Source organism: Moschus berezovskii, chromosome Y (genome assembly GCF_049115385.1).
Source record: "Moschus berezovskii isolate FMDL1 chromosome Y, NW_MosBer_1.0, whole genome shotgun sequence".
NCBI classification, from domain to species: domain Eukaryota; kingdom Metazoa; phylum Chordata; class Mammalia; order Artiodactyla; family Moschidae; genus Moschus; species Moschus berezovskii.
Window position 1 is genome coordinate 60,396,925 of NC_142489.1, and position 10,638 is coordinate 60,407,562.

General features: G+C 43.1%; 1 pseudogene; it reads left to right on the plus strand.

Annotated features, from left to right (window-relative positions):
- Positions 1-2,244: 2,244 nt before the first annotated feature.
- Positions 2,245-3,973, plus strand: LOC148773130 (serine/threonine-protein phosphatase 2A 65 kDa regulatory subunit A beta isoform pseudogene; annotated as a pseudogene).
- Positions 3,974-10,638: the final 6,665 nt, after the last annotated feature.

Consider the following 10,638-nt stretch of genomic DNA (forward strand, 5'->3'; position numbering starts at 1 on the left):
TTAGCCATCTGTATGTCTTCTTTGGATAAATGTCTGTTTAGATCTTTGGCCCATTTTTTGATTGGGTCGTTTATTTTTCTGGAATTGAGCTGCAGGAGCTGCTTGTATATTTTGGAGAATAATTCTTTGTCAGTTGTTTCAGTGGCTATTATTTTCTTCCATTCTGAAAGCTGTCTTTTCACCTTGTTTATAGTTTCCTTTGCTGTGCAGAAGCTTTTAATCTTCATTAGGTCCCATTTGTTTATTTTGCTTTTAGTTCCAATATTCTGGGAGGTGGCTCATGGAGGATCCTGCTGTGATTTATGTCAGAGAGTGTTTTGCCTATGTTCTCCTCTAGGAGTTTTATAGTTTCTGGTCTTACATTTAGATCTTTAATCCATTTTAAGATTGTTTTTGGGTATGATGTTAGGGGGTATTCTAGTTTCATTCATTTACCAGTTTCCCCAATACTACTTGTTAAAGAATCTGTCTTTTCTCCATTTTATATTCTTGCCTCCTTTGTCAAAGTGAAGGTGTCCATAGGTGCATGGATATATTTCTGGACTTTCTATTTTGTTTCATTGATCTATATTTCTGTCTTTATGCCAGTACCATACTGTCTTGATGATTGTGGCTTTGTAGTAGAGCCTGAAGTTCAGCAGGTTGATTCCCTCAGTTCCATTCTTCTTCAAGATTGCTTTGGCTATTCGCGGTTTTTTGTATTTCCATACAAACTGTGAGATTACTTGTTGTAGCTCTGTGAAAAATACTGTTGGTAGCTTGATAGAGATTGCATTGAATGTATGTTACTTTAGGTAGTATACGTATTTTCACAATTATCGGGGACCAGCCTCGATATGGCCCAGGATATCCTCGGGATGAACGGTGTCGGCGTCAGTGAGAGAAAGAGAGAGAGAAAACCCAAGCACGGGGTTTGCTCTGCTTACGTAGGCCGCAGGCGCCCTCTTGAATCACCAGAGGCACCCCACCAGGGCACCACCTCGAGTGGGTCTTAGAAGTCCAGGAAGATAAATAAATGCAGAGGGCCCAGCACTCCAAGAATCTCAACCAGAAAAAGGAGAATAGAGAAAAGGACAGAAAAAGAGAAAGAACGACATGGGGAGACCAAGCTTCAGTGAGCAAGGCCCCAAACTTTATTTTCCAGTGCTGCTTTTATACCCTAAGTTGTGCACATAAAAACTAGAGAAAGGGAGGTATAGACTCACTCCAAAATCACGTGGGGTCTGCAGTCTTGACCCTTATCAGGATCAGGGCTTATTTTTGTATATCTCATGATAAACAAAAGTTTTAGGTGGTTTACATCATCTTCTGGCCAGGAGTCCTGCTGACAGTTTATGGCCCTCTCTCCTAACAAAGGTTAGTTAGCTAGAAAAAGTCTTATATTCTTTTAAAGTGATTTTCGTAAAGTCATGTGCTAGACACATGACAAAGTTACATTCCTATAAGGCAAAAGTGTAGTGAGCTACAAGAAAGGAATTTATTAACTTAAGATCTGATGTGGTTAAATCAAAGGCTACTACTTATACTCTCTATATGTGATTAATATATTTCCAAGGATACAATAGATAAACTTTGCAGCAAGCATTGATTCAACAATGAAATCTTTTTTTTTACTACTATTCTAATGATTTTTATTTCTTCAACAAATTCCTGTATTTTAGAATATTAGGCTTTCTGTCCTTGCATGGTTCGAGGCTGTAAACAGTCACATTCATAGTTGTAAAAGCCCGGACAAACTTGTCATGCCAGTTAGAAAGCTATCAGAGGGGCTTGGATTGGAGCACTCCTATTAAGCCGAGGAGAACTTTTAAACTACAGCTCTGAATTAATGTTTTCAGAGATAGGTGGTTGGGGGGAAGCCCCCGTAAGTATTAAAGGACTTGATAAGAGGTGTAAGAGAGTAAGGCAGTCAGACTCCGGTTTTCTTTGGGGTAGATGCTCAGGTAAGTTCAGGGGGTTCCTCGAGTCCTGATTAGCCTTTCCCCATCAGGCCTCTTCCCCAATTGACCATTGCCACTGGTAGGATTTCCCTCACTGGCTCCTGGCACACAATATTTATTCTTCTAATCCATGAACATGGTATATTTCTCCATCTATTAGTGTCCTATTTGATTTCATTCACCAGTGTCTTATAATTTTCTATAGAAGTCTTTTGTTCCTTTCCTCCTCCCAGCCCAACCCCTCCCTATCCCAGTTTTAGCACGGCACTGGCCTCAGTCTTGACAGGAAGGGGACGGGCCCAAGATGGCCGCAGTCAACAGCAACCACTTGTTCTACCCCATCACGGTGCTCATAGACGAGCTCCACAACGAGGATGTTCAGCTTTGCCCCAACAGCATCTAGAAGCTGTCCACCATTGCTTTGACCCTTGGGGCCGAAAGGGCCCACGGTAAACTTCTGCCCTTCCTTACAGAAACAGTCTACGATGAGGACGAGGTCCTTTTGGACCTGGCAGAGCAGCTGGGCACTTTTACCACTCTGCTGAGTGGCCTCAAGTACATGCACTGCCTGCTGCTGCCCCTGAAGTTGCTGGCCACGGTGGAGGAGACGGTGGTGCTGGATAAGGCAATGGAATCCCTGCGGGACATCTCGCATGAGCACTCCCCCTCCGACCTTGAGGTCCACTTCGTGCCCCTGGTGAAGTGGCTGGCGGGCGGAGCCTGGTTCACCTCCCACACTTAAGCCTGCGGCCTCTTCTCTGTCTGTTACCCCCGTGTGTCAAGGGCCATCAAGGCAGAGCTTCAACAGTACTTCCAGAACCTATGTTCAGATGACACCCCCATGGTGCTGTGACCCACAGCCTCCAAGGTTGGGGAGTTCGCCAAGGTGCTGGAGCTGGACAACATCAAGAGCGAGATGGGGCTGCTAGCAGTGGAGACATGCGTGAACATAGCCCAATTCCTGCCCCAGGAGGCCCTGGAGGACCTGGTGATGCCCACCCTGTGCCAGGCTACCGAGGACAAGTCCTGGCGCGTCCATTACATGGTGGCCGACAAGTTCACAGGGCTCCAGAAAGCAGTGGGGCCTGAAATCACCCAGAAGAACCTGAGTCCTTACTTCCAGAACCTGATGAAAGACTGTGAGGCTGACTGAGGTGAAGGTTGCCGCCTCCCACAAAGTCAAAGAATTCTGTGGAAATCTCTCCGCTGACTGTCGGGAGAATGTGATCATGACCCAGATCTTGCCCTGCATCAAGGAGCTGGTGTCTGATGCCAACCATCTCGTCAAGTCAGCCCTGGCCTCCATCATCATGGGCCTCTTTCCGATCCCGGGCAAAGACAGCACGATCAAGCACCTCCTGCACCTCTTCCTGGCCCAGTTGAAGGACGAGTGCCCAGAGGTGCGGCTGAACATCATCTCCAACCTGGACTGCATGAACGAGGTGATTGGCTTCAGGCAGCTGTTGAAGTCCCTACTCCCTGCCATCGTGGAGCTGGCGGAGGATGCCAAGTGGCGGGTGCGGCTGGCCATCATCAAGTATATCCCTCTGCTGGCGGGACAACTGGGGGTGGAGTTCTTTGATGAGAAATTCAAATCTTTGTGCATGGCCTGGCTTGTGGATCATGTCTATGCCATCCGCGAGGCGGCTACCAGCAACCTCAAGAAGGTGGTGGAGAGGTTTGGGAAGGAGTGGGCCCATGCGACTATCATCCCAAAGGTCTTGGCCATGTCTGGGGACGCCAACTCCCTGCACCGCATGACCACACTCTTCTGTATCAATGTGCTGTCTGAGATCTGTGGGCAGGACATCACCACCAAGCACATACTGCCCACCGTGCTGCACATGGCCGGGGACTCTGTTGCCAATGTCTGCTTCAACGTGGCCAAGTCCCTGTAGAAGATCGGGCACATCCTGGACAACAGCACGCTGCAGGGCGAGGTCAAGCCCGTCCTTGAGAAACTGACCCAGGACCAGGACGTGGACGTCAAGTACTTCGCCCAGGAGGCTCTGACTGTTCTGTCTCTCCCCTGATGCTGGAAGAGGACCCACCGCTGGCCTACTGTGCCCACCCTCCCCCGCCAGGCCCCTCCCTGGGGGAACAGTGGGGGTCCTTGGCTGTTACTCCCCGTGCATGCTCTGACCCCAGGTCCCTCCCCCGGCATGGTTCCTCCCTCAGACCGGGACTCCGACTTCTCACGTCCACCCCTCACGGGGCTTGGGACGCACAGGGTGGGACGGAGCAGAGCCCTGGGAGGACGGGGCCGCTCCCGCCAGGTGGGGAGTGGGGCGAGCACCCCGGTCGCCAGCCAGTGCTGCTGCATGGGGGCCCCTCCCCCATCTCCTCTGCCTCCCTCCCTTCCTCCTGGTGGTTTTTTGTGTTAGTTGTGCAGTTTTTATTTTATTCCCTTTCCCCCTTTTTCACAGAGAAATAAATGTCTAGAAATTAAAAAAAAAAGAAGACTTTTGTTGCTTTAGGTAGATATATCTCTAAGTATTTTATTATTTTCGTTGCAACAGTTAATGGAATAGTTTCCTTAATTTCTCTATTTTCTCATTATTAGTATATAGGAATTCAAGGAATTTCTGTGTGTTGATTTTATATCCTACAACATTACTGTATTCATTGATTAGCTCTAGTAGTTTTCTGGTAGAGTCTTTAGGGTTTTCTGAGTAGAGGATCATGTCATTGGCAAACAATGAGGGTTTTACCTCTTTTCCAGTTTGGATTCATTTTATGTATTTTTCTACTCTGATTGTTGTGCCCAAAACTTCCAGAACTATGTTGAACAGTAGTGGTAAGAGTGGCCACCATTGTCTTGTTCCTGACTTTAGTGGAAATGCTTTCAATCTTTCACCATTGAGGATAAGGTTTGCTGTGGGTTTGTCATATTAGCATAGGCTTAATGAAGATCAAGTCTAATGAAGCCTCCCACAAGAATACTGAAAAGCCCACAAGCATGACAAAATTAGAGCCTCTTTAGCTTACTACTCCCATACCAGAAATAATATATAAGAAACTGAGCGATTAGGTACCAAAATACTTACCAAAATACTGGGATATTTTTAGTATCACGTAGATTTAAAACCCTAGGAATTAAGAACAGCATTGTAAACCATACGAGGTTTCTTCCTGTCAGTTCAATTCAGTTCAGTTAAGTTGCTCAGTCATGTCATATCACAAGTAAGACCAGTTAATATGTAACTTTTAATATTTTAAATGTTAAGATGACATATACTGCCTGTTAACTTGTGGTGTTTTGTCTGATCATACATTGCCCTTGTTTGAAATGTTTAACACAGGCATTCATGAATGGGATTTTGCATAGGGAAGTGGAGAAGGAAATGGCAATCCACTCCAGTGTTCTTGCCTGCAGAATCCAAGGGAAGGGGGAGACTGGTGGGCTTCGGTCTATGGGGTCACAAAGAGTAGGACACGACTGAAGTGACTTAGCAGCAGCAGCAGTGGGTTTGTTGTATATAGCTTTTATTATGTTGAGGTATGTTCCTTCTATTCCCATCTTCTGGAGGGTTTTGATCATAAATCCATGCTGAATTTTGTCAAAGGCTTTCTCTGCATCTATTGAGATATTCATTTTTTTCAGTTTGTTAATGTGCTGTATTACATTGATTGATATACTGATATTGAAGAATCATTGCATTCCTGGGATAAAGCCCACTTGGTCATCATGTATGATCTTCCTAATGTGTTGTTGGATTCTGATTGTCAGGATTTTGTGAAGGAATTTTGCATCTATGTTCATCAGTGATATTGGGCTGTAGTTTTCTGTTTTTGTGAGATCTTTGACAGGTTTTGTGATTAGGGTGATGGTGGCCTCGTGGAATGAGTTTGGAAGTTTCCCTTCCTCAACAATTTTCTGGAATAGTTTGAGTAGAATAGATGTTACCTTTTCTCTAAATTTTTAGTAGAATTCAGCTGTTATGCTTTCTGGCCCTAGGCTTTTCTTTGCTGGGAGATTTCTGATTACAGCTTCGATTTCCGTGCTTGTGATGGGTCTATTAAGATTTTGTATGTCTTCCTGGTTCAGTTTTGAAAAGTTGTATTTTTCTAAGAATTTGTCCATTTCTTCCAAGTTGTCAATTTTATGGCCATATAATTTCTGATAGCAGTCTCTTATGATCCTTTATATTTCTATGATGTCTATTGTGGTCTCTCCTTTTTCTTTTCTGGTTTTATTGATTTGGATTTTCTCCCTTTGTTTCTTGATGAGTCTGGCTAGTGGTTTGTAAATTTTATTTACCCTCTCAAAGAGCCAGCTTTTGGTTTTGCTGATTTTTGCTATGGTCTCTTTTATTTCTTTTGCACTTTTTTCTGTTTAGTTTTAAGATTTCTTTCCTTCTGCTAACCCAGGGGTTCTTCATTTCTTCCTTTTCTAGTTTCTTTAGATGTAGAGTTAGGTTATTTAGTTGACTATTTTCTTGTTTCTTGAGGTACGCCTATATTTCTATGAACTTTCCCGTTAGCATGGCTTTCACAGTGTTCCATAAGATTTGGTTTGTTGTGTTTCCATTTTCATTCATTTCTATGCACATTTTGATTTCTTTTTTGATTTCTTCTATGATTTGTTGGCTATTCAGCAGCGTGTTGTTCAGCCTCTGTATGCTGGCATTTTTAATAGTTTTTCTCCTGTAGTTGAGATCAAATCTTTCTGCACTGTGGGCAGAAAAGATGCTTGAAAAATTTCAATTTTTTTTTTTTTATTTACCAAGTCAAAATTTATGGCCCAGGATGTGATCTATCCTGGAAAAGGTTTTGTGTGCACTTTAGAAAAAGGAGAAATTCTTTGTTTTGCCGTGAAATGCCCTATAGATATCTATTAGATCTATCTGGTCTATTGTATCATTTAAAGTTTGTGTTTCGTTGTTAATTTTCTGTTTAGTTGATCTATACATAGGTGTGAGTGGGGTATTAAAGTCTTCCACTATTATTGCGCTGTTGTTAATTTAGCCTTTCATACTTGTTAGTAACTGTCTTACATATTGCGGTGCTTCTATGTTGGGTGCATATGTTTATAATTGCTATATCTTCTTCTTGGATTGATCCTTTGATCAATATGTAGTTTCCTTCTTTGTCTCTTTTCACATCCTTTGTTTTAAAGTCTATTTTATCTGATATGAATATTGCTACTCCTGCTTTCTTTTGGTCTCTATTTGCATGGAATATCTTTTTCCAGCACTTCACTTTCAGTTTGTATGTGTCCCTTGTTTTGAGGTGGGTTTTTTGCAGACAACATGATAAGGGTCTCGTTTTTGTATCTATTCAGCCAGTCTTTGCCTTTTGGTTGGGACATTCAACCCATTTACATTTAAGGTAAATATTGATAGGTGTGATCCCATTGCCATTTTCTTTACTGTTTTGGGTTCAAGTTTACGTACCTTTTCTGTGTTTCCTGTCAAGAGAAGATCCTTTAGCATTTATTGGAGAGCTGGTTTGGTGATGCTGAATTCTCTCAGCTTTTGCTTGTTTGTAAGGTTTTTGATTTCTCCTTCATATTTGAATGAAATCCATGCTGGGTACAATCATCTGGGCTGTAGGTTATTTTCTTTCATCACTTTAAGTATGTCGTGTCATTGCCTCCTGGCCTGAAGAGTTTTTGGTAAAAGATCACTTGTTATCTTTCTGGGAACCTACATGTGTTTTATTTGTTGGTTTTCCCTTGCTCCTTTTAATATTTGTTCGTTGTGTTTGATTTTTGTTAGTTTGATTCATGTTTGCCTTGGAGAATTTGGCCTTGGGTTTATCCTGTTAGGGACTCTCTGTGTTTCTTGGACTTGATTATTTCCTTCCCCATTTTAGGGAAGTTTTCAACTCTTATCTCCTCAAGTATTGTCTCATGGTCTTTCTTTTTGTCTTTTCTTCTGGGACTTCTATGATTAGAATGTTGGGGCATTTAACATTATCCCAGAGGTCTCAGAGATTGTCTTCATTTCACTGAATTCATTTTTCTTTTTTCCTCTCTGTTTCATTTATTTCTACAATTCTATCTTCTACCTCACTTATCCTATCTTCTGTCTCCATTATTCTACTATTGGTTCCCTCCAGAGTGTTTCGAATTTCATCTATTACATTATTCGTTATATAGTCACTCTTTTTTATTTCCTCTAGATCCTTATTAAATGTTTTTTGCATCTTCTCGATCATTATCTAGAGGTTATTTTTCTGTAATTCCAGTTTGCTTTCAAGATTTTGAATCATTTTCATTGTCAATATTCATAATTATTTATCAGGTAGATTCCCTAAAACTTACTGTTTTTTTTTTTTTTTTTTGGCTGGGCCTTTGTACTGTTCCTTTACTTGCTGAGTATTTCTCTACCTCTTCATCTTGCTTATATTGTTCTGTTTGTGGTGGCCTTTCAGTCTTCTGGCAGCTTGTGGAATTTTCTTTATTGTGCAGTTTCATTGCTGTGTGTGGCCTTGGATGGGTGGCTTTTTAAGTTTCCCTAGTTAGCGAAGCTTGTGTCGGTGTTCTGGTGGGTGGAGCTGGATTTCCTCTTTCTGGAGTGCAACGAAGTGTCCAGTAATGAGTTTTGAGTTATCAGTGGGTTTGGAGTGGCTTTGGGAAGCCTGTATATTGAAGCTCAGTGCTGTTCTCCTGTGTTGCTGGAGAATTTGTGTGGAAAGTCTTTCTCTGAAACTTGTTGACCCTTTGGTGTTGCCTGGTTTCAGTGTAGGTATGGAAGCATTTGATGAGCTCCTTCAATTAATGTTCCCTAGAACAGCAGTTCTCTGGTGTTCTCAGGATTTGGACTTAAGCCTCTGGCTCTGGTTTTCAGTCTTATTTTTGCAGTAGGCTCAAGACTTCTCCATCTGTCTCTTCCTACGCAGTTCCTTCTGTTTAAGTTTCTTCTGTTTGCTGGTCTCTTCAGTGTCTAATTCCCTTCCTGACACAAGGCGGCAGTGGTAGACAATTTTTTTAGGCACACCTGTTCAGTCGTGCTGTGGGGAGGGAGGTAAGCTGCAGACAAATACCAGTGGCATCTGTGGGGAGTGCTTGCAATGTCTCAGCCACACTGGGTTTACCCCTGCTCACGGCATGTGTGCTGTCCCAGTCTACACTGCACAGGCTCTAGATTGCTCTGCTGGGAACAATCCGAGGCTGTCGCTTGGTTGGATGTACATCCATGGTCTAAGCCACTCAACTTCTGATTTTTGGGTACCCCACAAAGGTTTAGACTCAGTTGGGCCTGAATTTTTTGCCCTTCCTGGTCTGAGCATCTCATCTGAGCAGGTGTTTGACCAGCAGAGTCACTGTGACTTATTCCCTCCCCAATCCCTGCTCCTCGGTTTTCTGGGCGTACCACCAGCGCACCCTCTCAGGCCAATATTGACTGGCCAGAACCCAAGAAATCTTGGTTAGCAACAAGGCCTGCTTGAAGCTTGGTATCAGATGACTCTCTGGTGCCACGATTGCCTGCTTCCTGCTCTGGCTGTCCTCCCCTGCCGTCTCAGCTGGGGATGGTGGATGGGCTGACCACAGCTGGCTAGCACTGTTCAGTCCTTTGTTCTCTGAGTGGGCCTGGAAGTGTCTTAGCTTGGGGTTTTTCGCCATTTCACGAGGTAACTATCACACAGTCTGCTTATCTATCTTAAGTTAGTTCCCTCAGATTGCCCTCAGGGCATTCAGGCCCGGTCCTTACTCTAAGGGATGCAGCCCGCGCCTCCCTGCCCAGTCCCAGCTTTCTAGGGGGGGTGTGGGCGGCTGCACTGCTTCTCCCATGGAGCTACTACTGGGCACGTAGTCTGTAGATTTTAATTATTTATTTATTGTTTCTCCTGGTTATGTTGCCCTCTCAGGTTCCAAGGGTTGCCACAGATTCACTAGTGAGTGTTTCCAGTGTCTGGAAACTTCTCTCTTTTTTTAAACCTCCCTTTCCGGGACAAACCTCCATCCCTCCCTCTTTTCTCTCACTTTTTATCTTTTATGTTATTTCCTACATCCTTTTGAAGACAATGTCTTGCTTTTATGAGTGCCTGATGTCCTCTGCCGGCCTTCAGAATTTGTTTTGTGGGATTTACTCAACATTCAAATATTCTTTTGATGAATTTGTGGGGGAGAAAGTTGTCTCCCCGTGCTATTCCTCCTCCATCTTCCTGTCTCTTCCTTCACACTAATATTAAAATTTATTCAATTCAAAGATTTGTTTCTTTTAGAGCCTACATTCCCATATTTTCTTTACAAATGCATTATACCATCTTCTATTAACCACCTTAGTTGATATTTGTTATTACTTTCACTAAATATATGTTAGAGTGTCACCTTGCTTATTTAACTTATATGCAGAGTACATCATGAGGATCGCTGGGCTAGAAGAAGCATAAGCTGGAATCAAGATTGCCGGGAGAAATATCAATAATCTCAGATATGCAGATAACACTACCCTTATGGCAGAAAGTGAAGAGGAACTCAAAAGCCTCTTGACGAAAGTGAAAGAGGAGAGTGAAAATGTTGGCTTGAAGCTCAACATTCAGAAAACAAAGATCATGGCATCTGGTCCCATCACTTCATGGGAAATAGATGGAAAAACAGTGGAAACAGTTTCAGACTTTATTTTTGGGGGCTCCAAAATTTCTGCAGATGCTGATTGCAACCATGAAATTAAAAGACGCTTGCTTCTTGGAAGGAAAGTTATGACCAACCTTGATAGTATATTAAAAAGCAGAGACATTACTTTGCCAA